Source organism: Neovison vison, chromosome 5 (assembly GCF_020171115.1).
Source record: "Neovison vison isolate M4711 chromosome 5, ASM_NN_V1, whole genome shotgun sequence".
NCBI classification, from domain to species: domain Eukaryota; kingdom Metazoa; phylum Chordata; class Mammalia; order Carnivora; family Mustelidae; genus Neogale; species Neogale vison.
Window position 1 is genome coordinate 88,079,776 of NC_058095.1, and position 14,616 is coordinate 88,094,391.

Genomic DNA, 14,616 nt, shown 5'->3' on the forward strand with positions numbered 1-14,616 from the left:
CATGAATTGGATTTTTCCCTCGATATCGTAAGAATGACAGAGATGTGACAAAATTACAAACAACAGAATGTATAGGGAAGATAATGACTTGGTAGCTCATCTCATTTTTCTTGTTTATTCCTTTGGACAGGTGATAATATTGCTGAATATCAGTGGCATTGATTGGACCAATTGAAGTCACAGTGAGGCCGTGGCTATGCTAAAAGCCAGAACCACGACCCTGCTGTTGTCCTGAAAGCACTTGAGGTCCAGATTGTGGAGGAGGCAGCCCAGGCTACCCAAGAGCAGCCAGGCACCTTCATTGAGAATGAGTATGACTCCAGCTGGTCCCCGTCGTGGGTCATGTGGCTTGAACTTCCAAGGTACTGACAGCGTTTCATGGAATAATCGTAGTGACAACATTTCTCAATATGGAACACAGTAAATTCACTCGTCCACGGTGTGAGGGGGAAGGTCCTGGTCAGAGATGAAAGTGGCAATGGCATATCAAGTTATTGAAGAAAAGGGTATTTTTTTCCTTAGGTTATTATATTTTAAAAGATAAATTTAAGGGGCATCTAGGTGGCTCAGTCGGTTAAGCATCCAACTCTGGATCTCAGCTCAGGTCTTGATCTCCGGGCCATGAGTTTGTAAAAAAGATTTTTTTTTTAATTTTTAAAAAATTAAAACATTCTTAAAAAATAAACCATTTACCTTAGCAAAGGTAAATTTAATCGTAAGAACTAAGCTAAAAAGACTTGGTGTATCTGTTTATAAAAACGAATAAAGCCATTCTGTCCATTACTATTAACAAGGTTCTCAAGTGGACCAGCCATGAGATTTGGAGGTTCATGCTCTTGCTTTAGAAAAGCTGTCATTTACCACCACGTGTACATGCTTAGACTTCATGTGCATTTTTCACCAGAAAAAAACAGGTCAGAGTGTGGGGCCTTTTGAGAAGCTTTTCTAAAACCCCTTTCTTGATCTCGTAAGTCTCTCTAAAAAGGCGGGATGTCAAAACTCAGTTTTATTGGACATGAGAGACTCTTTCAGCCAAACCACTGGTGTCCGAGAGTAGGTCTTCTCGCCACCTTCGGGACTGTCACCCACCGGGACATTCTGTCGTTGGTCATTGCCTGGTCATGAAAGTGTTTCAGACTCCTGATGAGGGTTGTATATACTTTGGTATTGAAGTTAGAAGAATGTGTATTACTGTCTTTGTTTCTAGATCACTTTAGAGGAATCCTAAAATTGAACTATGATGAAACATTCTGATTCTGAGCCAAGTAGGAAAATGACTGATTTTTTTAAAATAAAAATAAACAATAAGAATGCCAGTTTCTGAGACATCTAGCTTCATTTGGATGTAATTTATAATAACTAGCATTTGTATGGTGCTATGTGATATATAGATCTATATCTATATACATATAGATATAGATATAGATACATATATATTTTAAAAGTACTTTCATGTAAAGAATAGCAGAAAAAGCCAGGATGAATGGAATTCATTTGTCTATCATCTTAACTTACTGACTTGTCCTTGTGGTAGTGAAAAAGACCAAAAAGGCCTGAAACAGTAACAGAATTCGTACCTCAGGGCCCTGGAGGCATAGATTGGAATGGTTGCTATGAAACCATGGCCGTGCTACCTAATGGTGAGGGGTCAGCCAGCAGAGGAAACTCATTGATCCTCTGGATTACTCAGCCTGATACACTGACCTGTCACTTGAAACCCAGCATGTCAGAAAGGCCCCATCCCACACCAGTGGGGGAGCAGTGGTCTCCTCGGCGGCGCAGGAGCCGAGCGTGCGCACCCCACTGCTGGTGGCCAGGCCGTGCTGGCGCTCCTTTAGTTCTCGTTACCTGGTGTTCCGGGCCAGCTCTGCAGTCAGCTCTTTACCGCTTGTGTTCGGAGCATTTTCAGGTGAATCACGAGGAACAATGATATTTCAATGAACGGTACATGGGATCATGAAATCTGTTTGGGGGGTCTGCCTGTATCGAAAGAGTGTCTATCAGTGCAAGGTCACTATTCTGTGGAGGCCTGGGGGTCATGTGTTGTGTGCAGACCGGTATACACCACCAGGTATTGGGAGGGCCACTGCTCTGTGGGTACCGGCAGCTCTTTCCAGCACGTGGCACCACACACAGGGTAGCAGCTCTGCTCGTTCTCAAAGGGAGGGTCTTTCTCTGCAGTTGGCTGGTGGTGGACCAGACAAAAGAGTGATTTGTTTTGTGTTGTGCTGTTTCGTTGTTTGTTTTGGCAGAAGATTCAGAATAACGAAAAGAACGTGTATCGTCTCTAAAAAAGTTTGAAAAGAGGGGAATCACTCTTCTGTTCTGCAGACACACACAGAAGGCCATATTGTAGGATTCCAGGCAGAGGAAAATCCAAGTCGAGGTGACGTGGCCGAGACAGAGAGAAAGAAGTGGTTGCAGGGACTGGGGGAGGGACTGAGCAGTGAGCGATGAGGAGCGCGGGGGTCTCTGTGACGGAAACGTTGTAGAACCACCTGGTTGTGCAACACTCTGAATGGACCGAATGAGACCTTCATATCCCACTGTAAAGGATGCGAGTCAAATTTTATGTAAACTCAAATTCTACTTTATTTAATAAATAAGATCTAGGAAGTAATTATAGAGGTGAACACAGAACACAAATAGGATAAAGAAGGAAATGACAGGGGAGGGGGAGCCATGCTCTGGAGCTGCAGCCAGCACAAGCTGCTGCTCGGGGGCCGAGCCTGCTTGCTCCACGGAGGCAGAGGGCGGCAGCTAAGGGGCCGAGCCTGCTTGCTCCATGGAGGCAGGGGGCGGCAGCTCTGGGACCGAGCCTGCTTGCTCCAGGGAGGCAGGGTTCGGCAGCTCCGGGGCAGGACCCTGCTGGTCATCCAAGAACAGCAAAAGGCCAGGTGGCTCTTCCGTGGCAGAGAAGTGAACAAGGGCCCTGATGACTATCTGCCCTGGCCCCAATGGGTCAGAGGGGGTCACTGGTCTTCCAGATCCATTGTGAGCCGCCGCAGCAGGGATGGCAGGGCCCAGCTCAGGCCCCAGAGGTGCAGTGGGTGCCAGAGTGGCTGCTGGAACGACTTCCTGAGGCACAACCTGATCCGGCTCTGGGGCCGGTGCTGTAGCTCCAAGAAGAGAAAGCATCATCAGCTTGATTGACTTCCCTTTTGCCTTTCCCTTTCTCCACCACCACTCAGCGTGGTCTGCATTCAAGACCCAGCCCCTGGAAGGTGTCCCCAACGGAAGCCCATGGGGACAGGGATCTGAGACGACTCACTCTCCTCGGCCCAGCTACAATCTACGGAGGCTTCCTCAGGGTGGCCCACCCTGCCTCCTCCTCAGGCCCACATCAGTCACCCCCAGTCCTCCTCACCTCCAGCCTCTGGCTCTGTGGCCTTTCTGGGAGCGCGTTGCCTTTCTGGCAGCAGAAGCTTGGCTCGGCGCTGCAGGTCCGAGCCCGGCACGTAGACCTGCAGGTAGGCCAACAGTGTGTGCAAGCTGGAAAACTCTGGAGGCTGCACAAAATCCCCTGGATACTTTTCCACCCAGATGTTTAGGATGGCATAGATGGCCCTGGGGACAGACATGGAGGCAGAGAAGTCAGAGGACAGGGTACGCATCCAAACCCAAATCCCAGGGAACCCATGTGGGATCTTGGGCCCCTGGGTTTCCAGCTCCTGTCTGAGACCAGTCGGACTCCTTGTCCACCTGCGACCTGGCAGTCCTGCCCGAGACAGGCCTGCTCCCGCACGGCAGGCTGGCCAAAAGCCGCTAGGAGTGGGAGTCCTTGATCAATGGGGTGAGCATTTCTGGACTTCTTAGGGGAGCTGGACACACTCCTCAGTCTGTCTCCTTGGCCACGTGCCACTTGAATTCAACTGCATGTGCCCAGGGAGGGGTGGTGTCTGGCCTCTTAATTACCCTCACTGCACTCGCCTCTGCTCCGTGAAGATCCAACTGAGGAGGGAACAAAGGGACTCTGTCTCTAGCCAGGCCTTCCCAGGACCCTCCCCATACCTCCACCGTTACCTCCTGTGCCCATTCGCTAGGTGCTATGAGAGTGGGTCTGTTTCCACTGACACTCACCTCCCACAGGGTGTGGGATGTCTGCTGCTTCCTGGGCTCTACTGGGTCACCACTCTCCCTGAGCCCCCTCTGAGCACCCAGTGTGCAGGTGCCAACAGAATGCTGTGCGATGGTTCCTAAATCCTGCATTCTGGGTCCCAGAATTGCGGCAGAGAGAGGGCTGGGAGGGGGCAGGGATGGAGCATGACCCTGTCAGGGGTTGAAGCTGTCCTCCATCCCCCTCTGCTCTCCCACAGTGCTCACACACCTACCCCAGCTCCCCAGGGCAACTCCCAGTTTCCAGTAGAAGCTCTCAGAACTTTACCCTAAAGCAGAGGTGTGCATGAAGGTCCAGCAGCCCCTCGAACTCACAGTACCCTCACTGCCCTGGTGGAGAGGGAAGGCCCTCCTGGAGCAGCCAAAGCTTACTCACATGTCCCGCTGCTCCTGGGGTCTGTTGACCTCTTCATACGTGGAGTAATAGCATCCGAATCTAGAGGAGGCCAGGGGGCATCATATGAGATGTCTGTGGATGTTGGCTGTCATCATCTGACCCTCAACTAGCCTGCAGCCCTAGGGTGCTGTCTGTTCTGTGCAGGGACCTCATTCAGCTCCGAGATAATCGCCTCCACCTACTAGGGCTTCCTGAATGCTTGCTGAATGAAAGGGCCCCAACCAGCCCATCACCGACATCTGAGTGGGCCTGGCCCTGCTCACCCCCAGGGATGCCTGCTCTGGATTCACCCAGACACAGACCCCAGAAGGAATCTCAGATCTCCCTTTTAATGGCAAAGGAGCCCAGCTCAAGATCACAGTGAGAGTCAGGTATGAGGCAAAGGCTTCATCATGAGGGGCACAGGAATGTTCAAAGAGCGTGCCCACAGGCCCTCCAGCAGACTTTGCCACCGGCGCAGGCTGCCAGGTGTCCTTTCGGACAGCTGCCACTGAGTCCCTATAATACCTCTGCCCCAGTTAGGAGCAAGGGGAAGTTTGGGGAATTTTGGGGACCTGCCAAAGTCTCAAAACCAGGCATTGGCCAAATCCCACGGGGCAGTTAGGGGCAGGGGAGGGTGCTCACCTTGCACATAGTTGGTCCAGCACCTCCCCGGTGCTGGCAAAGGTGTCGTATGTGTCCAGAAAGATGTGGACACAGTGTAGATCTTGTCTGAGGACGGCAGGCACCAGGTGATCTATTGCATCCTCCAGCTTTTTGGCCCGCTCTGCCATCAGCAGCGAGGTCCTCGTCCTCCTCCTGGTTGAAACATTTTTCCCCTGAGGTGAATCAGAGGAGACATGAGTTAGTGCTGTGGCCATCAGGAGGGTTAGGGCTTGGAGGGCAGAATGAGCCCCCAGATCTCAGGGACCTAAGCAAGAGGTGGGACAAGAGAGCCCAGAGTCCGAAAAAGAATCGCGTGACTCAGTGTCTCATTGGGTTCAGCCTAAGGCTCTTGGTTTTGCTTCAGGTCATGGTCTCCGTGTCCTGAGGCTGCGCTCCTCATAGGGCTGTGTCCATAGGGCAGTGTCTGCTTGAGGATTCTGTCTCTCCCTCTGCTTCTCCCCACTCTCCCCCTGTCTCTCTCTCAAATCCATCAATCAGCCAAACAGTTAAGAAGCCTTTAAGGCAAAGAGAAAATGGTCTTGGTATCCATACAAAGAATTGAAAGAAATGATGTCTGAACTTGCTAGTATCTCAGTTCCCTTTGTGAGTTGAGTATCGATAGCACGTCCCTGCATGAGTGGCATGGATCCTGTGATTTCTGATGACATAGCCCATTCTTTTTATTTTTTCGAAAGGCATTTTATTTATTTGACACAGAGAGAGGTCACAAGTAGGCAGAGAGGTAGCCAGACATAGAGGGGGAAGCAGGCTCCCCGCTGAGCAGAGGCCCCCCCCTGACGTGGGCCTGGATCCCAGGACCCTGAGACCATGACCTGAGCTGCAGGCAGAGGCTGAACCCCCTGAGCCACCCAACATATGCCATTCTTGAGACGAGAACACAGAGATGTTTTAGGCGAGAGGGCTTAGGATTGGAGCGCACTGAGGCTGTAGGATGCAGCACTGTGCCTTGGCCACAGAAGGGATTACATCCAGTCCTGCCCCAGTAAAGGGCTCCATGGCTGTGATCAATTACTGGCCTTCCTGACTGCCGTTGAGTGCAGTGCAGTGAGGCCCCTGTTCTGTCCCTGGGGGGACCCCAACCATGTATTCCATCAAAACCAAAGTGCAGAGCAAGAGACAGAGTACCATGGGTCCCATGTCCCTTTGGATCAGAGTTTCCCAACTCACTCTTTGCAAATGATTATTTGCATGACTTGCAGAAGCTGAGGAAGGACTGTTGGGCCAGTGGGGACACCTGGGAGCACCAGTTAGGAAAATGCCTAGGCCAGGGCAAAAGGAGTCTAGATCAATGGGATGATCCGTGGTCTAAAGTCACTTTAATGATACTCCTAGAAGTATGTGGACAATGGCTCTGCTTCTGTCCAAGGCGTGGGCAGGACCACGAGGGCCAGCTGGGGAAGAGATGGGATACAGATTCATGGGAGTACAGGACTCTAGGAGGCCAGGCTGGCTTCTAGGAAGTGGGGCCCTTGGTGCTGCATCGGCGCCCCAGGGGTCGGGTCTCCCTAGCACCTGCACTCACCCTGAGCCAGCGCCAGACTCTGTTGGCCATGTGCGGCTTCTTGTCCTTCGAGGAAGGAGAGCAGGATATCTCCTCGTTCACCTCCTGCACCATGTCCTCTGGAGCGTTCTGTAAAGACAGTGCCCGGCAGCCAGGCAGGAGGCCTTAGAGCGCTGTCTGGAGGCCTTTGCTGGTCTTCAGACCCAGGGCACTCCATTCCAGACACACCATAGCCCAGGATGCAGAGCCCTCCCCCAAGGAGAGAAATGTGGCCCAGCTTCAGGACCTTGGATGTGCTCTGGCATAGCTAAGAGGCACCTCAGGAATCCCCTGTGCACCCTGCCCACCCTGACATTGGTGTGAACAAGAAGGGATCACCAGGGTATCCACTGTGCTCACCCTCCTCCAGCCCATGGGCGGGAACCCCCACATATCCCTCCTCCCCTCAAACTCCAGAGGAAGGGATGGGGCTTCCCTAGGACGGTTCAGAGGGGTGGGCATCGCCTATTCTCCTCAGTAGTAAGTACCTTATGGCGTCTCCCTCGAAATGTACTGAGGCATCGGGGGGGTGGTTTTAGCCAAGGTCTCCAGCATGAGAACAAGCCATTTTTTTGGGGTTTCTGATACCCAGAGCCCCGGAAACTCGGCACACAACACGAGAACATCTTTCTGTGTCTGATGTCCTGAGTCCAGTAGCCCTACTACCGGACTAGAATGTGGGTGCCTGGTTCCAAGTTCTGGGGGCGGGTTGTCAAGGAAGTGACATCACTTCCTGAGATCCCCTATTGGGGCCCACTCCTGGTTGGAGCCCTACACGAACAGTGCTCCCGTCTGCCATCTCCTCATCCCCCTTCTGCATGCAAGGACACATCTTATCTGTACACAGTGACCCGAACACACCCCTCGCCGCAGGCCCCCAGGGAAGGTCTGGGAGCAGCCAGGGCCCCAGCTTGCAAACACACCTGGTTTCTGACACAAGTCTCTATACTTACCTGGTTTGGACCTTAGATAAGCCATTGTGCCTGACAGGGATGGTCCCTTCTCCTCAAAATATGGATGATTTCAGCATGTCTTTCTGTCAGATGTCCACAGGCATAGGTTGGATAATAGCTATGATGTTAGAGGAGTGCTGTCACATGTAGGAAATACCTCCCACCCAATTTCCTCCCTTTTATCAACTTCTTGGAATCTGCTACTGATCAGATCCCACCCCACAGTCCCTCCTGGGGTGTGTGTATTTGTGTGCACCAGCACACAAGCTCCTGTGTGCCCACATGTGTTCATCGGTGCTCACATTCTGGAGTCCCAGAAGAGGACAGCTTCACCTACAGAGGGCTGGGTAATCTCTTCCCAAAATCTTAGGCTTCGAATTTTCAACGCAAACGCTAAAGAAGGGACTGGAGTCTTGGCCCTTGAAAGTCAGAATGTACCCTTACCCCTAGAGCCCGCCTATCCCAAGATGCCGGCCGTTCCCTCCTTTCCAAAGGGTGTGATGCAGATAGGGGTCCATCCAGGGGGTTGCCATGACCCGGGATCCTGCTCAGACAAGGACCTGGGGAGATGTATCCTATCTAGGATATCAATGATCACCCTCAGCCCCATAACATTTCCAGGCCAACAGCCACTTTCTTCCAGAAAAACTTTTCCAGAGCCCCCAGTGAATGGCTAGATTGCACCCAGGACCCCAACTTTGAGAACAGAGAAGAGCTGGGTTCAAGCCTGCTAAGCCTCCTACCAGTCTGATTCTGGGCAAGGCCTGGAACCTGCAGGGATCTTCACAGTCTCCCTTCAGGGGCTGCATTGGTTCCCCAACTCCTCTGTAGACATGTTTGTGTGACCCCCTCCCTCAAGTGTGGTCCGGACTTGGTGATTCACTTCCATGTCACAGAACGTGGCAATGTGACCCAAAGGCCCTTCTGAGATTTCGTTCTAAAAGCTCACTGCCCAGCCGCATGTTGACTTGGACCCATGTTCTCTCTCCGATCTTCACACTGGAGCACAAGCCCCTAGGTTGAACTATGACACAGACATATTCATATGGCCCAGCCCTGTGGGTCCACAGCAGGCAGAAGAAGTCAGGTCTTTGAGATGGACTATATCTGGCCCATGCCCCTGAGTGAGCTCACGTTCTCGGTGAAGCAGGTCCTCCCTTGGTGTTGTCAGCAGCCCAGCGTAAGGAGAGACTCTGGAAGGATCCCCCAGCGAAGCACTGCTGGATTCCTGATCCCCTGAGACCACGAGGCAGCGTTTGTGGGTTCAGCCACTGAGTGTGGGGAAGTGCGGTCACACAGCCCTGGGAGAAGGGCACTGATACTGACCAACTTCCCGGGCCCTGGCCCTCCTCCCCTCCCACTCTACTCCTCCTCAGCTTCCTCTGGCCACCTTGGCCCCCTTTCTAACCTCCAGTCCTCTGCTCCATGGTGCCCTCTGCCAGTTGGAATGCATTTGCATTTGTGCAGGGCTGTCTCCTTCTTTTCCTCTCACAGGAATTCTCCATGTCATCTCAGCACAGCCTTGTCATACCCCTCACCTGGTGGAATTTGGGCCTTAGTTGTTTCCCTTGCTCTTTTGCTGTGGAGCAATCGCTTTTTCCGTTCACATTTTGGTTTCTCATTTGTCCATCTTCTCCTCTAGCTCTCACGAGGAGAACCCGCTGGGCTGATAAGCCCTGGCACCATCTGAGTGCGCAGTGCCTGGTGGCTGAATGAACGGGAGACAGGATCTGTCCCAGCACAGACCAGCTCCGTTGTTTGAGCCTCACTGATTTTAGTCCTGTGTAAGCCTTTGTTTTGTTTTTTTAAGTTAACTGTGCCTGATGTGGGCCTTGAACTCATAACCCTGAGATCAAGGATCCTAGTGCCTGAGGAAGCCAGGTGCCTCTTTGGTCCTCTTGAAAGGTTTTAGGCTGATCACTATTCAAGTGAACTTGGTCATTTCAACATGCTGTACGGAGGTATATTACATTATGCTGAATGACCATGTAACTCGCCAGGTTTTGGTAGCATGTCACCACAGAGGTACCCCCCCATGACAGTGCTGAGTGGATCTTCAGATTGGAGACTGAAATGCTTTCTGTGTTCTTCAGGAGCCCAGAGTCCCTCCACCATCGGCCTTCTCCGTCCTTGGGATGACATGCACCTCTGATGCCATCATCACAAGAAGAAAGATGACAAGGAAATACACACAGGAGGGTGTTTCCGGCCAGGTCTTGAAGGCCTCAAGGTTCACTTTGATGCTCAATCTTTTATGTATTATTTTAGGATTTTATTTCTTTATTAGAGGGAAAAGAGCACAAGCAGGAGGGGAGGGGTAGAGGGAGGAGAACCAGAGAGATGCTGATCCGAGGAGGACAGGGGGTGGCTGATATAGACCTGTGCAGGAAACAGGGGAGGCCGCCCAGAGCTAGCCTCCATCATCTGGTGGGCCGGGAGTAAAGAGTAGCCTCAGATCCCTGTGCCCATGACCTGCTATCAGGGGAGACCCTCTAGGGATTGCTTCCTGGACTCAGAGAACATTGAATGGTGGGGAAATTTTCCTTGATTTAGGAGGGACGTGAAAAGTCAATCATTGTGTTGATACTTTCTCTTCTTGGACCGACAGCCCCAGCCCCAGAAGAAGATGCTGAACCACCTCAAGAGCTACCTCTAGCTCCCACTGTGTTGCCTGCAGCAGCTTCAGAACCTGAGTGGCCTGGATGGGAACCAGTTGTGAGTGTGATACAGCTATGGATACAGCCGAGGGGAGGCACCTACCTGAAGGAGCCTACTGCAAAGTGTCTGTGGACAACCAGGTGCATGATTGAAAGACTTAGGGGCCTACCCCTGTGGGGGACATTCCAGGCTTAAAAGTGTTCAAGCGGTGAAGTGGGGCGATATCCCAGGTGTGACAGCATGATCTCAGGATCCCGGGGATCCCCAGAAGACCTGCTCGGAAGAATGCTTCCGATTTCCCAGACATCAGTTAGGGAGGATGGCTGAAAACCATGAAGCTAGGTCCCGGCTTTCTGCTCTGGGAAGTAATCTGGGCCCAGACACCACCTTATTCTATCCACAAAGTCTCACACATCTCGCCATACTGGTTGCAATGAAGAATGGACTGTACACCAGAATTTCTTACCTGTGGATTATGCCCAGGATTTAAGGTGCTAGAGAAACATTTTTTGACAGAAGGATGGAGAAATGGTTCCTCCACAACACCTACTGGAAGGACAACTGAAGGATTATTTCAGCACAGGAAGTTCGGACCTGCAGGAGTGAATGGGAAACAAAGAGCCTGATGGGCAAGTAGTTAGCCAACATGTCGGGAAATCTGAATTACCATTAGCTGTAAAACACACGAAAAAGCCATTTTGGGCGATGTTAGTGACAAGATGGAATGACATGATAATGCACATTGTTAGAACTGAAGGTACTTAGCATTAAAGGATTCTGAGATTCTCATTTTGTGCTCTAAGAGGAGTAATAGACTCAGTTCAGATGTAAGTTAAACGTGCTTAAGAGTTTTGGTTTTTGAAGATGTTATTTATTTATTTGTCAGCAAGAGTGTGAGAGCGCACAAGCAGGGGGAGCAGCAGGCAGAGGAAGAAGTGGGCTCTGGGCTGAGCAAGCAGCTTCATGCAGGACTCAATCCCAGGACCCCAGTAAAATGGCCTGAGCTGAAGGCAGATGCCTAACAGACTGAGCTACCCAGGCGTCCCTGGGTAGGGAGTTTTAAAGGTAGGGAACCTGGGTGTCTCAGTTGGTTAAGGAAATGCCTTCGGCTCAAGTCATGATCGTGGAGTCCCAGGTCCCACATCAGGCTCCCTGCTTGGCAGGGAGTCTGCTGCTCCCTCTGACCTCTCCCATCTCATACTGTCTCTCTTGCTCTCTCATTCTGTCTCTCTCTCTCAAATAAATAAATAAAATCTTTTTTTTAAAAAAAGAGTTTTACAGGTAACCCTAAAAATCATAGAAATCGAGTATATGTGTTTTCAAACTAAAAGATGAAATAAGAGAATAAAGAAAGTATGTCAACTCCTTGACAGGGAGGAAATGAGAAGAAAGAAACATTACAAATGCATGATCAATAGAAAAGTAAAAATCATACGGTAGAAATAAGTCTACCTATGTAAGCCATCACAACAAATGTGGGCAGTTAAACCATAAGTCAAATCATATATGAATGGACAGAACTCTTAAATTGAAATAGGAAATTAACAAAATCTGTTTCTCTGCTGTTTTCAAAAAAAGATCCAATGCAAGAGGACAGAAACCAGTGCACAGGCCCAAACTAAAACCAAAGCAGATGCACTGGGTTTTGTCTGGAGGTGGAAATACTCCAGGCTGATGGCCTTGGGAGACCAGAGGGCGGGGGGTGGGGGGCCAGGTAAGGGAGGCCTAAATGGAAGAAGTGATGTGAGATTTGAGGCGGAAATGGTAAGAATGAGCCCCCTGGGTGCCGTACTTCAGGCAGAACATCCTAAGGTCCTACGGGACCTTAGGATGGTTGAGGAACAGAAAGGTTGGTGGCCTTTGACAGATGGTACAGGAAATAGATCATGAAGGATCTTGAAGGATATTTGCATTTTATTTTTAGTGCAGCGAGGAAACATCGGAGCATTTGTAGCAGACGAGTTCCATGATATGTCTTTAAAAAGATCCTTCCAGCTACTGCGGGGAGAATGCAGTAGAGAGGGTTATAGAGAAGCAAGAGGGGAAGCGGGAAAGCCATTTGGTGGCCAGTACAGTTGTTCAAGTGAGATGAGAGTGTGCCTTGATCCACAGGGATTGTAGGGGACACCAGGAGGCAGCGATGGGCTGGAAATATGTTTTGGCTGTTGAGCCAAAGGGACTTCTTGATTGACTGGGCACAGAGTACGGGAAGGGGAGGAATCAAGGCTGACGCTCTCCTTGGGGGCTTGAGCAACTGGGTCGATGTCGGCCATTCACCGAGATGGGGAAGGTTGAGGAGCAACAGCTTGGGTGGGTGGGTAAGGGTTGCAAATCAACAATTCTGCCTGTGTCTAAGATGACTCTCAGCTATAAAAGTGGAGTTATCAAGTAGATAGTCCAGTGTTTTGGTGTGGAGATTGGTAGAGATTTCTGAACTGGAGATAAAAATTTCAGAGTTAAAAAAAAAAAAAAAAAAAAAAAAGATGGGACGCCTGGGTGGCGCAGTTGGTTGGATGACTGCCTTCGGCTCAGGGCGTGATCCTGGAGTCCCGGGATGGAGTCCCACATCAGGCTCCCAGCTCCATGGGGAGTCTGCTTCGCTCTCTGACCTTCTCCTCGCTCATGCTCTCTCTCACTGTCTCTCTCAAATAAATAAATAAAATCTTTAAAAAAAAAAAAAAAAAAAAGAAATTTCAGAGTTGTCAGGATAAAGTTTGGACTGGATTGACTCCCCTAAGTAGTGTGTGTGGGTAGAGAAAAGGTCCAGGGTGGAGATTCGAGGTAAGTGTTCCTAGCATTAGCAAATAAAAATAAAGGAGTGCCAACTGAATTTGAACTTCAGATAAACAAATATTTTTATGAGACTGATGCACTGCCTACTGTGCTAAGGAGGCACCTACAATAAATATTTTTAAAGGATATGTTACGTGAAATACTGGGGACATACTTGTGCCAAAAGAATCACTTATTTTTTATCTGAAATTCAGATTTAATGGGACATCCCATTTAATTTGACTATCCTACCTAAGGTACTACTTCCTTGTTTAGATGAGATGTAGAGAAGGATAAGGAGCAAAGAGAATGTTCCATTTCGTGTGACTATGTAACCTATCTTTCCAGAATGCAATGTTACAAAAAACAAAACAAAACAAAAAACAAAAAAAATAAAAAAAAAATTTATAATGCTCAGAAATTCTATGGGTCAGGAATTTGGACAGGGGATAGTGGGCATGGCTTTCCTCTACTCCTTACTCTAATCCTGGGATTCTTGCCAGCGTGGTGTCTGGGTTCCAGTGGTGAGAAAGAAAATGCATGTACATGTAAGCAAAAGAGAAAGAGAGATTCAGATAGAGAGAGAGAGAGACTTTATCACTCAAATGTCCTGATTCCAGGTAATTTTGATTCATTCTACAAGAAGCTCCGCCATGCCTTGCCCTATGTTCTGGACTGTACAGTAGGGATAGGAGGAAAGCCCTTGTTCATTTTTCAAGCATTTATGGACCAGACCCTGTGCAGGGCATTGGGAACACAAAGGGGCTTAGCCCTGGCCCCTGCTGTCCAAGCACTTACAGTATGGGTGGGTATGTGCTGGTGAAGACAGACATATCGGGAGAATCAGGGCTCGGCATCCCCATGAAACCCTATCCTGGCTTTGGGGGGAGAAGATGTGAAAATGTAAGCTATTTTTAAATAATCTAGCAGGTGACTTAGGATCAGACAGGCTGAAACAGATAGCAAGAACAGGTGGAACCTGGGAGAGGGAGTGATTGTTATGGATTGGATTAGTTTGGAAAGATTTTCTACAAGAGAAGCAATTTGAGCTAGACCTTCCAGAGGAGGAGAATTTGATCACTTCCCTTAGCTCAATAACATCCTAGACATCATCACATTAAATAAGTCTGATCTTCCACACCCAGAGCCCTAGTGACCACATTTAGTTGACATTGAAAGAGAACTCCTACCTTCAAAGTACATATTACGTATGTTTCCATTCCACTTTAAGCAAGTGTTTAAAGCTTCTTGATCTGTGTTCTTCTATCGTCTCTTCTCTCATGGAGAGATTCCAGGAGTGAACTTATCTTTTTTTAGTCGAGGTGCAATATTTATTCAAGCAGTTAACAGAACCATTCACATGTATTTGCTCAACAGCATTGTGGTGGGGAGAAGTGAAGGATGGTGGGAGGAGCCCAGAGCCCTTTAGGTCACAGAGCAGGATACAAAGGCCTCTCTAGGGATGTGCAAGTGTCCTTTCCCCTGAAGGAGAAGCCATGGAAAGGGGTGGCTCC

General features: G+C 49.7%; 1 protein-coding gene and 1 long non-coding RNA gene across 2 annotated transcripts in view; both read left to right on the forward strand.

The window, feature by feature from the left end:
• The window catches only part of NUP58 (nucleoporin 58), a 96,799-nt gene that overhangs the window by 19,482 nt on the left and 62,701 nt on the right, over positions 1-14,616 (forward strand). The gene's annotated exons all lie outside the window — the stretch shown is intronic.
• LOC122906948 lies at positions 8,852-11,252 on the forward strand. Its single transcript, XR_006384641.1, has 3 exons — positions 8,852-9,456; positions 9,766-9,902; positions 10,281-11,252. It is a non-coding gene; the product is annotated as an uncharacterized LOC122906948 (long non-coding RNA).